We start from the raw sequence: 17,271 nt of genomic DNA, 5'->3' as shown, positions 1-17,271 counted from the left end.
TTCATATTTTTAGTTAAAATTAGAAAGTTATAATTATAATTAAATAAAATTAAAAATATAAAATATTATTTTTATATTTTCTTGTTATTAATTAAGTAAAATATAAAAATTAATTTATTATAATTATTTAATTAATATTTAAAAAATTAATTAAGTAATTAACATTAAAAATATTTTAAAAAAACCTCAAGCATTTAAGTGTTGTGTGAGTTGTACATTCTTTAATTTGAATTAAATTGAACATAAATAAAAATTTTTGAATTAAATTAAATAAAAATTTAAAATAGATAAAATTGCACATTCCCAATAATTATGGAGATGAAATTGAACTTTATTCCTGTAATAAATATAAAAAGAAAAAATTTGTGGCTTTAAAAGAAGAGCACTTCCTCCTACTGTAGCCGTTAAATTCACAGGCTGGTCCATGTTATTTCGGCCTCTTTCAAGCTCAGCCCATGTGCACCACAATTTCTCTCTCTCTCTCTCTCTTTCTCCAGCTCCTCTAGCATAATTCCTTTTGGGCAAAGGGCAGAAACAATGATACCATTTTGTGATGAGCAGCAATAAACTTAGGCCATTCTTGTTTAGTTCTTCCAGATGGACCATTATATGAACTGGGCAGAAGCTATAGCTTCAGCTTGGGGTTTCATGCTATTGATAGGTCTCATGTGTTGCTGTCTCAGGACTAAACCTCGCCAACACGGAGATATTAACAGCGGCACCGGCAGCTGCTCTTGCGACGGTGGCTTTGCAGTCTGATATATCATGATTCATTTCTTCCACTCAAGAAAAGTTTGCTTTCGTTCTTTCTTTTGTTTCTCTCTTTCTTTTTGCATATAGGAGAGGTTGTTGCTGAGGCTTAGTCTGTGTTTGTGCATAGAAGAATAGCTATATTCTTTCAATATTTGTTCGCTGTAATTAACGAGCTCAGCGGATCGTTTTCAATTCGTTTTGGGTCCAAAGAATGTTTACATTGCAACAAAGTTTACTTAGGCTTATTGTACAAAATTAATTATTCTAGTAAATGATAGTTATTTTAAAAATTATAGGCTATTTTATTAATTATTAATTTATATATATTAATTATTAGTAGTTAAAGTAGAAATATTTAATAAAAATATTTATTAAATTGATTGTTAAAAATAAAATTAGTGATGTAATATTATTGATAATAATAAAAACGCTCTCTCAACTCTTAACTTAAGAGGATAATTTTTTATAAATTAATTTCTTAATTTCTGAATATTTATATAAATTCTATATAAAAAAGAGTAATATTTTAATCCTAATTAAAATACTATGTACTAAACCGTTGGCGAATAATATAAAAAAAAGGGTTACTAACAGCGTAGTTATATGATACATTATCACCAAATTAACAATGTGAAATATTGTACAAATAAATTTATTCCCAATGCAAATTAAGTATTAGAGAAATTAACAATTGCAATTTTAAAAAATTTTAATTATTAATCATTGGCCTCTACCCACAGACATCACCACAGGTGGCAATTGTGCAAGTATCACATCATTGCCAACCGCTAACAACCTTACAGCGCACTTCTAGTTATTGTTGCTGTGTCCAAGTCATATAGCCCAAGCCCAAGCCCAACTCTCTACATTGAGCTTATGCTACATCTCTTTGTTTATTATTATTTTTTTAAGATAATTTTCAGAACAAATAAAATTTTAAGTTGCTCTAATTGATAATCTCACTCATTTTTTTTTTTTAATTCTGTTCTAATTTTTAACTAAATCTTTAAAAAAATCTAATAATAAATGAAAAGAAATTCATATGTTCAATTTTTTGCTAATAACAATAATCCATATTTGGCCTTATTTTTAAAATTTGTCTTAGATTTATCATATAAACAAATTATGTGGTAAAATAAGTTTATTGATAGTTAATTCTAAATCGTTCAAAAAAAAAAAAAATTCTAAATATTTTTATTAAAAAAAAAAATGAAAAGATTTTAAAAACTTCTGCGTACGATCTTCAATATTTCCGTCAACCAACTGCAAAACCATTTAAGGCTTTTTTTTTTTTTTTTTAATTTTTTTAACTCTAATTAATATCTTTAAATCTTTGCTAACCGTCTCTTGATCTTAGAGTTTATTATACTTTCATCTCTCATATTTATTTCATTATTATAAAGTCGCTCAACTTAAAAATGTTATATAAAAACCTTTTAACTTAAAAAACTTTATATAAAAGTCTCTCATGCCATAATCTCATTATATTTCTGATCAATTTGATATTTGCTAGTGTCACACTATAAAATAAAAAGATCAAGTCTATTTGGAATTACTGTTATTTAGATCTGTTATTAAAAGGAACTTTCTTAAATATATTAGTTATAACACTCCTATTTATATAGCCTGGTAAATTATACTGTTCCGGTGACCGGTGTCGGTCCAGACAATTAAGAGGACTAGAACTATAATTAAGACATATAGAAAAGTTCTGATCGAAAATAAATAGTGATTACCAGATGGAAAAGTAAAAATAAGAAAAACAAAGTATAAAAAGTTAAATGAGCCGAGGGTTACAGCGATGGGTGATCTTACTGGAAAGTGACTGCGAAGTCAGTCCTAACCCATATTTTGAACGAGAAAATGTGACGCCACGGTTCTAAGGACTATTGTGAACACAGTGGAAAAGAGAAAATCACAGAAAAGAATTTTTAAGTAGGTCAAATACTTCAGTCAGGGATCCGAAAGAAATATCGAATAACTTGCAAACCGGATTAGACCGGCGAGGGGCAATTTGGTCAATTCACCCCTAGAGGTGATTTCTGACCTAACTGTCCAATAAAATCGGAGAAATGAAAATTTCGGAATAGCAAATTAAATTAAAGAACTATGGAAAATTAAAGAAGAATAGAAAAAGAAAAGAAAAGTGGATTATTACATTATCATCTTACCTCATGCATGATGTAATAAAAAAAATTTTAATTAACCAAAATTTGACTAAGTCAAAAGCAAGATAAATACTAAAAATTAAAAGAAAAAAAGTGGGTCTTCTTCCTGCATCAACTGCGGTACAAGCCTCTCACTCCTCTCTCTCTCATTTTCCATTTTTGTTTCCACCATTGAAGCTCATTTGAAGCTTCTTAAAACCTAAAATTTAACCATAGAATTTGAAGAATTCTTAACTAAAACTTGTATTTGAGCTTTGATAAGAAGATTTATGGAGGAAGAAAGGAAGAAATTGGAGAGCTTAAGAAGATTGGAAGGTTCCACATAAGGTTAGTAAAGATGTTCTTAATTCCATCTTTAAATTTACTTTTGAACATATATTTTGAATTAGAATTGGTAAAAATAAAAACAAATTAACAAGTTAAGGGCATAGTGAAATTCAGCCAGTATTGAGGGGAGGTAGAAATTGCTTGAGTTGATGCAATTGAACATATAATTAAGTCAAATTAAGTGTATATAAGAAGGTTATGCACTTTAATTGTATCAATTGCATAAGTTGTTAAATTTAGGGTTCTTAAGCTCCTAAAATTTAGAGAAAAATAGTAGGAAATGGTCCATTGATGTATTTTGATCTAATTGAAGTAAGAAATGGTCATATGGGACCATTTGTGGTATGTTTGAATTGGTAGAAACCAAGTGCAATTCAGATTGGTTAGGGTCACTAGTCTGGCACCTTGACCTAGGTCTCTTTCAGGGACTAAAACTGAAAATTTACCAACCCAATTGGTGTGAAGCCAATTGAGAATGAAATTAGACACATAATGACACATTTTTCATTTTGGAATCATGCTCAGAAAATGACATTAACATAGTGAACAATTAGGTCAAATCCGGATAGTGTGCACTGTCACTGTACAAAAATAACCAAATAAATAGTATTTGTTCATTTGGCCATAACTTGGGCTATACAGGTCCAAATGACTTGACTTTTGTGGCATTGGAAAGGTATGACATAGCGCTACAACTTTCATGAAGAACACCAACCCAAATTCAGTCCATAACCCATTCATTTTGCCACCCAAAATTAGAGGTCTAAAACTACCAGAACCAAATTAGGTGCCCATAAATCTGGGTTAGACCAATCTGGCCAGCCATGTTCAAATGGTCATAACTTGGGTTACAAAACTTCAAATAGAGTGATTCAAAAAGGGAATTAAAACTAAGATAATAAGGAACAAGTTTTATGAAGAACACTTTGCCAAATTCTCATAGCAACATGACCAATGGAGTAGTACAAAACATGATATCAAATCTGGAAATTTTGAAATTATACTTAAGAGACCTAAAATTTGAAGAAACAATAAAAACCAACAAATTTGGCACCCAAAATGTGGTATGTGGGTATAATTGGATTTTCCACACCTATTAAGCATAAGAAAGTCAACATATTGACATGAATACTAACCCCGAAATGAAAATTTTCAAGAATGTTAGTTTAAACATATTGGGGCTAGAATTGAATACATATAAATAAATTATTGGATTTGTTATGAGATAATTTAGAAAATTTATTTGAATACATTTTGGAGCAATTTATGCTAAACAATACTTTGAGAAATGTTGTGTTGCTTACTTTATAAATGGAAATTTGAAATGAAAATTTATTAATGTTTTGCATGAAATGTTGAATAATATGATTTTAAAATTGTTTTTGATTCACAATTGGCATGACAGTCCATTATTATGTTCCTCCTCCACTTGTGGGGTTGAGTTTGATATTTGATTACTTTCCTCCCTCTCTGGTTTGCCAGTCTAAGGTCAGTTTGGATGAGTTCTCATTAGCTAGCTAGCCACCTCCCTCATTGATTTCGATTAGTGGGGTGAGTTTGCCTTGTCATGGTGTACAACACGGCATATTTTGAAATTTTGTGTAATGGCATAAGTTGTGTTATTGATTGACAACACTGTGTTTATTAAATTGTTTGATCAAATTTGTGTTATATTAAACTTTGAAAATTGTGATTTGTTATAAATGTGATTTGAAAAATTGTGAAATGTGATTGTGAGATTTTTGAATTATGAATTGTTCATAAATGTTTTATATTATGCATTTTACATTTTATTATGCACTACTGAGTATTTTTATACTCAGCGATAGCTTCTTTTGCTGTCGCAGATAGAGACAAGGAAAAAACAGCAGAGTAAGCTGCTGATTGTGGGGACTACTAAGAGACTTTTGTACGGGTATTTGATAATACCCTTGTAACTTCTTGATGTAAATAATTTTGTAGTCATATGTACTTTTGAAACTGAGCAGTTGTATAGTTAATATGTAATAATATGGTCTTTTGGCTTTTTATGTCTGTGAACTAAATTGTGAATGTAATCAAATATTTAAATGCATGGTGTATAACTTATTTTGGAAAATTTGGTAATTGAGATTTGATGAAGTGCTATTATTGGAAGTGTTTTTCCACAGGTAAAATTTTTTATTTTTCTCAATTACTGACGGCACTTTGCCGAAATATTTTTCCAGAATTTGCGGAAAAATAAAAATAGATAAAAATTTTAATTAGCTTTTAATCTTCTATTACATGTTTTTATTACCTGCTAGAAATGCTCACAACTTTCAAAAAGTAAGAAAATGGTTTTAAAATCCATTGTAGTGTACTTAATGAGTTATTAGTAGGTGAAGTTCAATAATTCACTAGGTATACTATAGGATCATATTATGCCTTACAGAAGGGTAAGGTGCGATATTAGTTATATTGCATTAAAATCTAATTTAAAAATAAATTTGACATATTTTAGTATAAGAACATCAAAATAACAAAATAGTTTTCTCCAAATTATTTTTTTTAATAGCATTTAGAACGGTGTTTTTTTTTTTTTCTAGAAAATGCTTTTTGATCTTTGAAACTAAATGCTAAATAAGTTTGAAAACTTTGGGTGAAAAAAATATGGGATAAGTATGTTAGATGGGTTTTTTGATTTTAAAGCCAAAATTTTTTTGGATTGATTGATTTATTATATTAAATATATCTCATTTATGTGTTTGGATATGAAATTGCAGAGTTTCAATGTCACGACCCAACCTATGGGCCGGACTGGCACTAGGACCTGGACCAGCCTAAAGCCCCCGAGGCCCGTAGTAAGCCTAACTGTTCATTTACCCAATTCTAAGGCCCATTGGGCCCAAATTCAAGAAAACAAACGGACAGAGTCCGGCCATAAAATGGACTTTCCAACGGGGAGTTTTCGACTCACCCGACCTGTAAACACAATAAACAATCCATTGGGGAGCTCAGCTCACCCTCCACATACTCATCAACATAATAATAAATGGGAGCTCAGCTCCCTCATCCAATCCATCAAAACAGACTTAAAATATTAAGTTTACAGGTCCAACATGAATATAATATTACAGACCAAATTCAAATAATTACTGCTAACACATGCGGAAATTCTAGGAGTAATTAAAATTACACAAATATTAATAAACAACCTGCGAAGTAGAAAAGCAGGTTAACTCAGAACAAAATATCCTCCTGTGGCCTGTAAAAATTTTTGAACAGGAGTGAGCGTTCGACTCAGAGAGTAAAATATCAATTTTAACCATAATCTCTATAACTATCTAAAACTAATGCACCCTGTAAAGTGAAATGCAACATCAACATCATTTTCACATCATAACATCAAAAAGGTAATTTGGAGCACTCACGCACCCTGTAGCATTAATCATATCATATTAGGAGCTGATCCCCTATACAGCTCTCTTAAATCCAACCTGGTGCCAGCGAAGAACTCAAGCCGGACTTTCGCTTAATAAACCAAATCGAGGGTCCCAGCGAAGAACTCAAGCCGTGACTACCCCTCGAAGGATCGGGTCCCAGCGAAGAACTCAAGCCGTGACTACCCGTCCTATCCATAGTCCACACCACATCACACGCACGCCAACGCACGCACACTGCTCCAAATTACCACAACAACATCATGGCACTTTAACATTTATCAATGCATCATAAATCGTGCCTAGAGTTATTAACTACATAAATATATGCATATAAGTGATGCATGGGCATGCTGAACATATAATAATACCGAAATTACAATTAAAATTAATATTTTACTCACAGACTTGACGATGGTCACTGAGGCGGCTGGGCGGAGGAAGAAGGCTGTCCCGGCTCACCTGACAATTATATTACAATTATTTAATACAATCTGACTCAATACAAACAAAGAAAAAGACCAATTACGTCCTAAGTCGTGCCGAAAATCCGGCAGAGTCTCCCCTATACCTAGGACCTACCCAACCTGCAAAAGGGTTCAAAACACACTTCTATACTCACAATCCATATATCCACAGTTCAATCATATCACACAGCCCCTCCTGGGCCCATCAAATCAGTCATCCATCACAATACGCAAAATTTCAATTTAGTCCTTATTATTGATCATTTTTGCAAAAAAATTGCCCAAAAAAGCTCTAAAAATTATAAAACTTTGCCCCGCGGTCCTTAGCAATATTACTAAGCTATTGCAAAAAGAATCGTAATTTTCTAAGCTAGCACGAATATTTTATGGATTTTTAATCCTATTTAAGCACTAGAAAATTACGAAAAAGTAAGGTTCGGGTTTACCTTTGCCGATTCCGACTTCAGGAACGCGCTCGGGACGTCTGACAATGGGGGCCTAGCCAAAACCTCGGTCCAATTCGGAGACTTTTCCGATAACGGGTTTGTCTGGCCCGAAATTTGCAGACCCGGTCAACTGTCGAATTTCCGCGAATCGAGGATACCTACACGAAGCCCATAACACGGGGGTTAGTACATAAATTTTTCAGAATTTTCTAAGCTCATAAATGCTCGGAAAAACATTGCGAAGTTCCGTGGGACCCACCGAAAAACGGTGTCGGAAAAATTCGAAATTTATGTCGTTGCGAAGCTCTCGACGAATGGAGCATGCTGGTGGCCTCGGTTTTCTCGTGGGATTCACGATTTTCGAGAAATCTAGCCCAAAAGTCGAAATGGGCTAAAATCTTCCCGAGCAAAAATCGGACAATCCACTAGATGGATTTCGGCGTTCTTGGTGTCTATGGAAAGTTCTCGCCGAGTAGATGATTTTGGACACAAGACCCGGTCCAATTGGTGGCCGGGATTGGTGGGAAGCGGGAAGGCGGGCTAGCGCGCAGCATGGGGCGTTTCGGGCGTGTTTTTCCGGCCGTTTGGGCGGTCGGTCATTGGTCAATGGCGCGGCGCCGGCCCGCTAGGGGTCTGGTGGCTGGCCGGCGGCTAGGGGCGGGGAGGAGAGAGAAACGAGAGAGAAAAGGGAGAGGGCCATCGCACGCGGGAGGGAGGAGAAAAAGAGAAGAAGACCGGTCCGATTCTACCGGTCCGATCCGATTCGACCGGTCCGATCCGGTCCGGTTCGATTTGGCCGGTTCGATTCGAAATACAAAATTTTGAATTTTTTACTCTGCCTCGGGACCGAAAACGAGGTCCAAAAATTCCGAAAAAAATTTCATAAAACTTAGAAAAATACGTAGACTCCAAATATATTTTTAGTTTTGCTACGTGGTCTTTAAATTAATTTTTAAAAATCATTAAAGTTTATATTTTCGGAAAATCGAACCCGATTTTTAAAATCCGAAAAAATCTCAAAAAAATTCCTAAAATTTAAATAAAATTTAAGTATAAAAAATACTCATAAATAATAAAATTTAAAATCTTGGGGTGTTACATTCTTCCCCCCTTATAGAAAATTCGTCCTCGAATTTTTACACAAGGCAGAATAAAGCACATGATTATACATTGAACAAATAAGGGTACTTGCTATGCATGTCCCATTCTGACTCCCAGGTGCACTCTTCCACTGACTGACTCCTCCACAAAACCTTAACCATAGGGATCTGTTTTGATCTCAGCTGTCTCACTTGGTAGTCCACTATGGCTACAGGCTGTTCCTCAAATGACAAGTTCTCTTTTAGCTCTATCACATCCGGCTGCAGTACATGAGAAGGATCGGGAATGTATTTCCTGAGCATGGAGATGTGAAACACGGGATGAACGTGAGAAAGGTTGGGTGGTAGCTCCAACCGGTAGGCAACTGCTCCAACTCTATCAGTAACCTCAAAAGGTCCAATATACCGAGGTGCCAACTTGCCCTTCTTTCCAAATCTCATGACTCCCTTCATTGGAGAAACCTTCAGGAATACATAGTCGCCCACTGCAAACTCCACATCCTTCCGTCTGGGGTCTGCATAACTCTTCTGTCTACTGAAAGCTGTCCTCAGTCGTTCCCTGATTAAAGGAACTACCTCTGAAGTGTACTGCACTAGGTCTACATCATGCACCTTCGCTTCCCCCATTTCTGTCCAACACAGAGGAGACCTACACTTTCTTCCATATAGTGCCTCATAGGGTGCCATCCCTATGCTGGAGTGGTAACTGTTGTTGTAGGCAAACTCCACCAAAGCTAGCTGCTCATCCCATTGACCTCCAAAATCCAAGACACTCATGCGAAGCATGTCTTCCAGTGTTTGGATTGTCCTTTCGGACTGTCCGTCTGTCTGAGGGTAGAAGGTCGCATCTTGAAGTTCAGCGTGTGCCAAGTGCCTCTGCAACTTTCTCGAGAATCGAGAAGTGAATCAGCCCTCATCGGATATTATGGAAGCCAGAACTCCATGCAATCTGACTATTTCTCGAATGTAGATCCGGGCATACTGTGCCACAGAGTATGTAGTCTTTACAGGCAAGAAGTGAGCTGATTTGGTCAAGCGATCTACAATTACCCATATCGAATCATATCCTCGCGTGGTACGAGGCAACCCAGTCACAAAATCCATAGTGATCATTTCCCACTTCCATTCTGGGATAGGGAGCTCTTACAGCTTCCCTGACGATCTCTGGTGTTCAAACTTCACCTTCTGACAAGTCAAGCACTTGGACACAAAGTCTGCTATGTCTCTCTTCATACCATTCCACCAGTAGCTATCTTTCACATCATGGTACATCTTGGTGGAACCTGGGTGGACACTGTAAAGTGTGTAGTGTGCCTCTCGCATAATTTCATTCCTGAGGTCGTCCACATCGGGCACACATATCCTAGAACCATGCACTAGGGCGCCATCATTGGCAAATCCAAACTCACCACCTTCACCTTGCTGTACTCTTTCTATGATCTTCATCAATTGTTGGTCTCTATGCTGGGAAACTCTAACTCTGTCCCTCAAGTCTGGCCTCACTGAAAAGTGAGCCAACAATACCCCCTCATCTGAAAGATCTAGGATTAAACCTTGATCCATCAACTCATGTACCTCCTGAATCAATGGTCTCTTCTCTACTGAAATGTGCGCCAAAGCGCTGTAAGATTTTCTGCTCAAAGCATCTGCTACAACATTGGCCTTCCCAGGGTGGTACTGGATGGTGCAATCATAGTCTTTCAGAAGCTCCATCCATCTCCTCTGTCTCAAGTTCAAGTCCCTCTGCTGGAAGATGTACTTCAAACTCTTATGGTCGGTGTATATCTCGCACACTTCACCATACAGGTAGTGTCTCCAGATTTTTAGTGCAAAGACTACAGCCGCCATTTCCAAATCATGGGTGGGGTAGTTCTGCTCATGCCTCTTCAGCTGCCTTGAAGCATAAGCCACTACCTTCCCATTCTGCATCAAGACACACCCTAGGCCAACTCTGGAGGCGTCACAATACACGGTGTATCCTTCACCACTCACAGGTAGTGTCAACACAGGAGCAGTGGTTAGACACTCCTTAAGCTTCTGGAAATTCACCTCACAGTCATCTGTCCAATTGAATGGAACATTCTTCCTGGTCAACTTAGTTAGGGGAGCCGCTATTCTGGAGAAATCTTGTACAAAACGCCTATAGTAGCGGCTAAACCAGGAAAACTTCTCACCTCGGTGGTCGTTGTAGGCCTAAGCCAATCAGTTACAGCTTCAATTTTCTTGGGATCCACTTGAATGCCGTCACTAGAAACCACGTGTCCCAAGAATGAGATGCTTTCTAGCCAAAATTCACATTTTGAAAATTTGACATATAGCTGGTGCTCCCTTAACGTCTGCAACACCATCCTCAAGTGCCACACGTGTTCTTCCTCGGTCCGAGAGTATACCAGAATGTCATCTATGAATACGATGACAAAACGGTCCAAAAATGGCTTGAACAACCTGTTCATCAAGTCCATGAAGGCTGCTGGTGCATTAGTGAGTCCAAAAGACATCACCAAGAACTCATAATGACAATATCTTGTCACGAAGCCGCTTTTGGACACGTCCTCATCCCTGATTCTCAACTGATGGTAGCCTGATCGCAGGTCTATCTTGGAAAAGAATCTAGCCCCTTGGAGCTGATCAAACAGATCATCGATCCGAGGAAGTGGATACTTGTTCTTCACAGTCACCTTGTTCAGCTGTCTATAGTCAATGCACAACCTCAATGACCCATCCTTCTTTCTAACAAATAGAACAGGAGCACCCCAGGGTGAAGTGCTCGGACGTATGAAACCCTTGTCCAAAAGCTCCTGTAGCTGCTCCTTTAGCTCTTTCACTCGCTAGTGCCATCCTGTAAGGTGGCATGGATATGGGGTTTGTACCCGGCACAACATCAATACAAAACTCTATTTCCCTTCCTGGTGGCAACCCTGGAAGCTCCTCTGGGAAGACATCCATAAATTCTCTGACAACAGGAACATTTTCCATGCTGACACCTTCTACAGATGTATCTCTCACCAATGCCAAATACCCTTGGCATCCACGCCTCAACATTTTTCTAGCACTAATTGCTGACACCAAATTATATGGAGCCACGCTCCTGTCACCATCAAAGCTAAACTCTTCCACACCAGGTATGTGGAAATACACCTTTTTGTTCCTGCAGTCTAAAGTGGCATAGTGAGTTGCCAACCAATCCATCCCGTGATTACATCGAAATCCACATCGGTAGAGGAACCAAGTCTGCTTGGAGTATCTTTCCATCCACTACCACTGGGCTACCCGGAAAAACCATATCTACATCTATGTTGTCACTAAGTGGGGTAGCTACCGATAAAGGGCATTCTAAAGTTGTAGGGTTTCTACCCAACCTCATGGCAAACACAGGGGAGACAAATGAGTGCGTAGCACCCGGATCTATCAAAACACGAGCCTCATAAGAACAGACCAAAAGAATACCTGCCACACAACCGCATTGGAAGCTCGAGCATCCCGGTGGGTCGGGGTGAAAACTCGAGCTTGACCCCTACCCCGAGTGGCGTAACCACGACATCGACTTCTACCTCTGACCGCCTCCAAATCCACGCCCCTTGTCCTCGGCCTGTTGGCATCGAATCGATCACGCCATGTTGGAAGTACTCGGATACAATCGGCGAGGAACATTTGCAATGTAACCTGTGACCCCATCTGTGGCTCATTGAACACGGGCATTCCCAGCAAAGTGACTGTTGGCCACACCTGAAGCATACTCTTGAACCCATCAAACAAGGTCCTGAATGTCCTCTTCCACACTGTGCACAAGGTGCCAAAGAGGATCCTGAACCAGGCTGAATCGCTGCACTCGACTGTTACCACCGCTGGATCCGCACTCAGTGCGAACCCTCGGATTTGTGTCTAAAACCACTCTTTTATTCTGCTTCTTCCTCTGTAAGTAGTTTGGCCACCACTATCCGTAGTACCCATGTGGGGAACACCAAGAACCCTCGCTCTGCTTTTTCTTTGCTCTACCGCTATGTCATCCGCAAAGATAGCTAATCTCAATCATGCAGCTCGATCAACCACCACATCAAAAGACTGATTAGACATCATGGCCAGGTTCGCATACCTCCTGTCAAGCCCCTTTAGGAATCTTTTCACCTTCATAGTCTCTGTAGATACTGCTGTAAGGGCATATCTGCTCAATTCGTAAAGTGCAGAGCATATTCATCTACTGCACTGCCATTCTGTCTTAAGGCCTCAAAGGCCCACCGCTTCGATCTCTCAAGCTTTACGCACAAACCGATTAATAAAAAGTTCCACAAACTTAGCCCATGTCACTCCCTCCATCCGAGGTAACAATTAGACATACATCCATTGTCTAGGCATAGTCACCATCACATGCTCCACACACTCTATCAGTCTTCTATCACCAATCAGACTCTGCTCGCCTGCAGGAATCTAAAAACCGATATGCATCGTCTGACACATCATAAGTTCCAGGCACCAACTTCTTGAAATTTATGATCTGTTTGTAAGATTCCTCTCTTGGTGCGGTGGACTGCTGCTGCTGTGGAGGGTGGACCATATACTGTGCCATCATGTCGATGGTTCTCTGCAGACCAGCTAGAGTAGCTGCCATGGGGTCCATGGGACCCTGTGCCATAAAGGACTGATCCTGTACTGGGGGTGGCTGCTCCTCTACTTGAGCAGCTCTAGGCCTCCTACCCCGCCTCCTCGGGGCAGGCGCCTCATCCTGTGCCGACACCTCGTCGGGCACATCTGGTTCTGGTGCAGTGGCAGCTCTCCTGCTTCTACGCATTTTCCTGAAATTCAGCAGCATTAGCCCACAAAATTCAAAACTGCACATTGCACAGCTCTATAGACTCATATTTATACATAACATATGGAGCAGAAACTAGAAGCAAAGATGACAATGCAAGACGAATATGGACCCTATTTTTCCGCATGTGACTCCTAGTAGACTCTTCCCAACACTTTAGACAACTTTTCCCTAAGAATCTGGAGCCTAAGCTCTGATACCACATTTGTCACGACCCAACCTATGGGCCGGACCGGCACTAGGACCTGGGCCAGCCTAAAGCCCCCGAGGCCCGTAGTAAGCCTAACTGTTCATTTACCCAATTCTAAGGCCCATTGGGCCCAAATTCAAGAAAACAAACGGACAGAGTCCGGCCATAAAATGGACTTTCCAACGGGGAGTTTTCGACTCACCCGACCTGTAAACACAATAAACAATCCATTGGGGAGCTCAGCTCACCCTCCACATACTCATCAACATAATAATAAATGGGAGCTCAGCTCCCTCATCCAATCCATCAAAACAGACTTAAAATATTAAGTTTACAGGTCCAACATGAATATAATATTACAGACCAAATTCAAATAATTACTGCTAACACATGCGGAAATTCTAGGAGTAATTAAAATTACACAAATATTAATAAACAACCTGCGAAGTAGAAAAGCAGGTTAACTCAGAACAAAATATCCTCCTATGGCCTGTAAAAATTTTTGAACAGGAGTGAGCATTCGACTCAGAGAGTAAAATATCAATTTTAACCATAATCTCTATAACTATCTAAAACTAATGCACCCTATAAAGTGAAATGCAACATCAACATCATTTTCACATCATAACATCAAAAAGGTAATTTGGAGCACTCACGCACCCTGTAGCATTAATCATATCATATTGGGAGCTGATCCCCTATACAGCTCTCTTAAATCCAACCTGGTGCCAGCGAAGAACTCAAGCCGGACTTTCGCTTAATAAACCAAATCGAGGGTCCCAGCGAAGAACTCAAGCCGTGACTACCCCTCGAAGGATCGGGTCCCAGCGAAGAACTCAAGCCGTGACTACCCGTCCTATCCATAGTCCACACCACATCACACGCACGCCAACGCACGCACACTGCTCCAAATTACCACAACAACATCATGGCACTTTAACATTTATCAATGCATCATAAATCGTGCCTAGAGTTTAACTACATAAATATATGCATATAAGTGATGCATGGGCATGCTGAACATATAATAATACCGAAATTACAATTAAAATTAATATTTTACTCACAGACTTGACGATGGTCACTGAGGCGGCTGGGCGGAGGAAGAAGGCTGTCCCGGCTCACCTGACAATTATATTACAATTATTTAATACAATCTGACTCAATACAAACAAAGAAAAAGACCAATTACGTCCTAAGTCGTGCCGAAAATCCGGCAGAGTCTCCCCTATACCTAGGACCTACCCAACCTGCAAAAGGGTTCAAAACACACTTCTATACTCACAATCCATATATCCACAGTTCAATCATATCACACAGCCCCTCCTGGGCCCATCAAATCAGTCATCCATCACAATACGCAAAATTTCAATTTAGTCCTTATTATTGATCATTTTTGCAAAAAAATTGCCCAAAAAAGCTCTAAAAATTATAAAACTTTGCCCCGCGGTCCTTAGCAATATTACTAAGCTATTGCAAAAAGAATCGTAATTTTCTAAGCTAGCACGAATATTTTATGGATTTTTAATCCTATTTAAGCACTAGAAAATTACGAAAAAGTAAGGTTCGGGTTTACCTTTGCCGATTCCGACTTCGGGAACGAGCTCGGGACATCTGACAATGGGGGGCTAGCCAAAACCTCGGTTCAATTCGGAGACTTTTTCGGTAACGGGTCTGTCTGGCCCGAAATTTGCAGACCCGGTCAACTGTCGAATTTCCGCGAATCGAGGATACCTACACGAAGCCCATAACACGGGGGTTAGTACATAAATTTTTCAGAATTTTCTAAGCTCATTAAATGCTCGGAAAAACACTGCGAAGTTCCGTGGGACCCACCGAAAAACGGTGTCGGAAAAATTCGAAATTTATGTCGTTGCGAAGCTCTCGACGAATGGAGCGTGCTGGTGGCCTCGGTTTTCTCGTGGGATTCACGGTTTTCGAGAAATCTAGCCCAAAAGTCGAAATGGGCTAAAATCTTCCCGAGCAAAAATCGGACAATCCGCTCGATGGATTTCGGCGTTCTTGGTGTCTATGGAAAGCTCTCGCCGAGTAGATGATTTTGGACACAAGACCCGGTCCAATTGGTGGCCGGATCGGCCGGATTTGGCCGGGGAAGCTGAAGCGGCGCGCGCGCGCGCAGGGGGCGTTTCGCGCGCGTTTTTCCGGCCGTTTGGGCGGCGGCCGGCCGGCTGGCTGGGCTGGGCGGCGGCGCCGGTCTGCTGGGGGGCTGGGCTGGTGGCTGGCCGGCGGCTGGGGGCGGGGAGGAGAGAGAAACGAGAGAGAAAAGGGAGAGGGCCATCGCGCGCGGGAGGGAGGAGAAAAAGAGAAGAAGACCGGTCCGATTCGACCGGTCCGATCCGGTCCGGTTCGATTCGGCCGGTTCGATTCGAAATACAAAATTTTGAATTTTTACTCTGCCTCGGGACCGAAAACGAGGTCCAAAAATTTCGAAAAAAATTCCATAAAACTCAGAAAAATACGTAGACTCCAAATATATTTTTAGTTTTGCCACGTGGTCTTTAAATTAATTTTTAAAAATCATTAAAGTTTATATTTTCGGAAAATCGAACCCGAATTTTAAAATCTGAAAAAATCTCAAAAAAATTCCTAAAATTTAAATAAAATTTAAGTATAAAAAATACTCATAAATAATAAAATTTAAAATCTTGGGGTGTTACATTCAATTACTATGGGCATTTCAAGTGGCATAATGACTCAGTCCCTAATTGAGTAAAAAATATAATTTTTGAACTTTTGAGTAAGATTGATAAACATTAGGTAGAGGTTGTAGAAGAAAGATTAATATAAATTTCATATGTGGCACTTTAGTTTTTTTAATTTTTTCTATTTTACAGCGTAGCACTGTTACATATTAAATTGATAAAAAATATGATGAGATTTTAATATTAGAGACTTTTATATAACTTTTTTAAGTTAAAAGACTTTAAGGTAATAAAATGAAAATAAAAAATGTAAGTGTAATAAATTCCAATGTTAGGACAGCTAGAAAAAATTAACCCTTCAAATCAATTAAAACATTAATTGAGATTAGATTTTCTTTGTAATTTAAATATATTCAAGGTAGTTGGTCACTGCAGAGAAGCAGCTTTCCTTCAACTTGCTTGCTTGAAGAGAAAAATATACAAGGAGGTGGAAAATAACAAGTCAATTTTCTTTCTTTTGAAAGTGAAGAAATATGAAATTTAGCACCATTTCTCTTTTGAGAATACAGTAATTAATTACATAAATTTAAAATTTCACTGGGTTTGTTAATAATTTTTAATTTAATAACATTAAATTATTTTTAGGATTATAAAGTTTGAATTTAAACCATCATACAAGCTAAAATATTAAAAAAAAAAAAATTTCTATGACTTCACAAATGAGTTATGATAACGTGGATGTATTTAGCTTCCATTTGTTATCATTTCTCGAATTTTTATAAAATTATTAAAATATGAAAAATTTATAAAATTATTATATAAATAACACCAATAGAATGGAAAAAATTTAAAATTTTAGTTGTAATTATAATTACAGTCAATTTTAAATTTTGTATATTATAATTGAAACTTAATTAATTATCACAATTATAGTTAAAATGACTAAATT

General features: G+C 38.3%; 2 long non-coding RNA genes across 2 annotated transcripts; one reads left to right on the top strand and one right to left on the bottom strand.

Moving 5' to 3' along the window:
• Nucleotides 1–3,052: 3,052 nt before the first annotated feature.
• LOC131178536 (uncharacterized) lies at nt 3,053–5,276 on the top strand. Its single transcript, XR_009147451.1, has 2 exons — nt 3,053–3,248; nt 5,096–5,276. It is a non-coding gene; the product is annotated as an uncharacterized LOC131178536 (long non-coding RNA).
• Nucleotides 5,277–7,052: 1,776 nt separating this feature from the next.
• On the bottom strand, nt 7,053–7,980 carry LOC131178535 (uncharacterized). The gene is made up of 3 exons (XR_009147450.1): nt 7,822–7,980; nt 7,563–7,720; nt 7,053–7,111 (listed from the first exon to the last, which is right to left on the bottom strand). It is a non-coding gene; the product is annotated as an uncharacterized LOC131178535 (long non-coding RNA).
• Nucleotides 7,981–17,271: the final 9,291 nt, after the last annotated feature.

Source organism: Hevea brasiliensis, chromosome 3 (assembly GCF_030052815.1).
Source record: "Hevea brasiliensis isolate MT/VB/25A 57/8 chromosome 3, ASM3005281v1, whole genome shotgun sequence".
Classification (NCBI taxonomy): Eukaryota; Viridiplantae; Streptophyta; class Magnoliopsida; order Malpighiales; family Euphorbiaceae; genus Hevea; species Hevea brasiliensis.
Note: the sequence above shows the minus strand (reverse complement) of the source record. Positions and strands in the feature narration are given on the sequence as shown.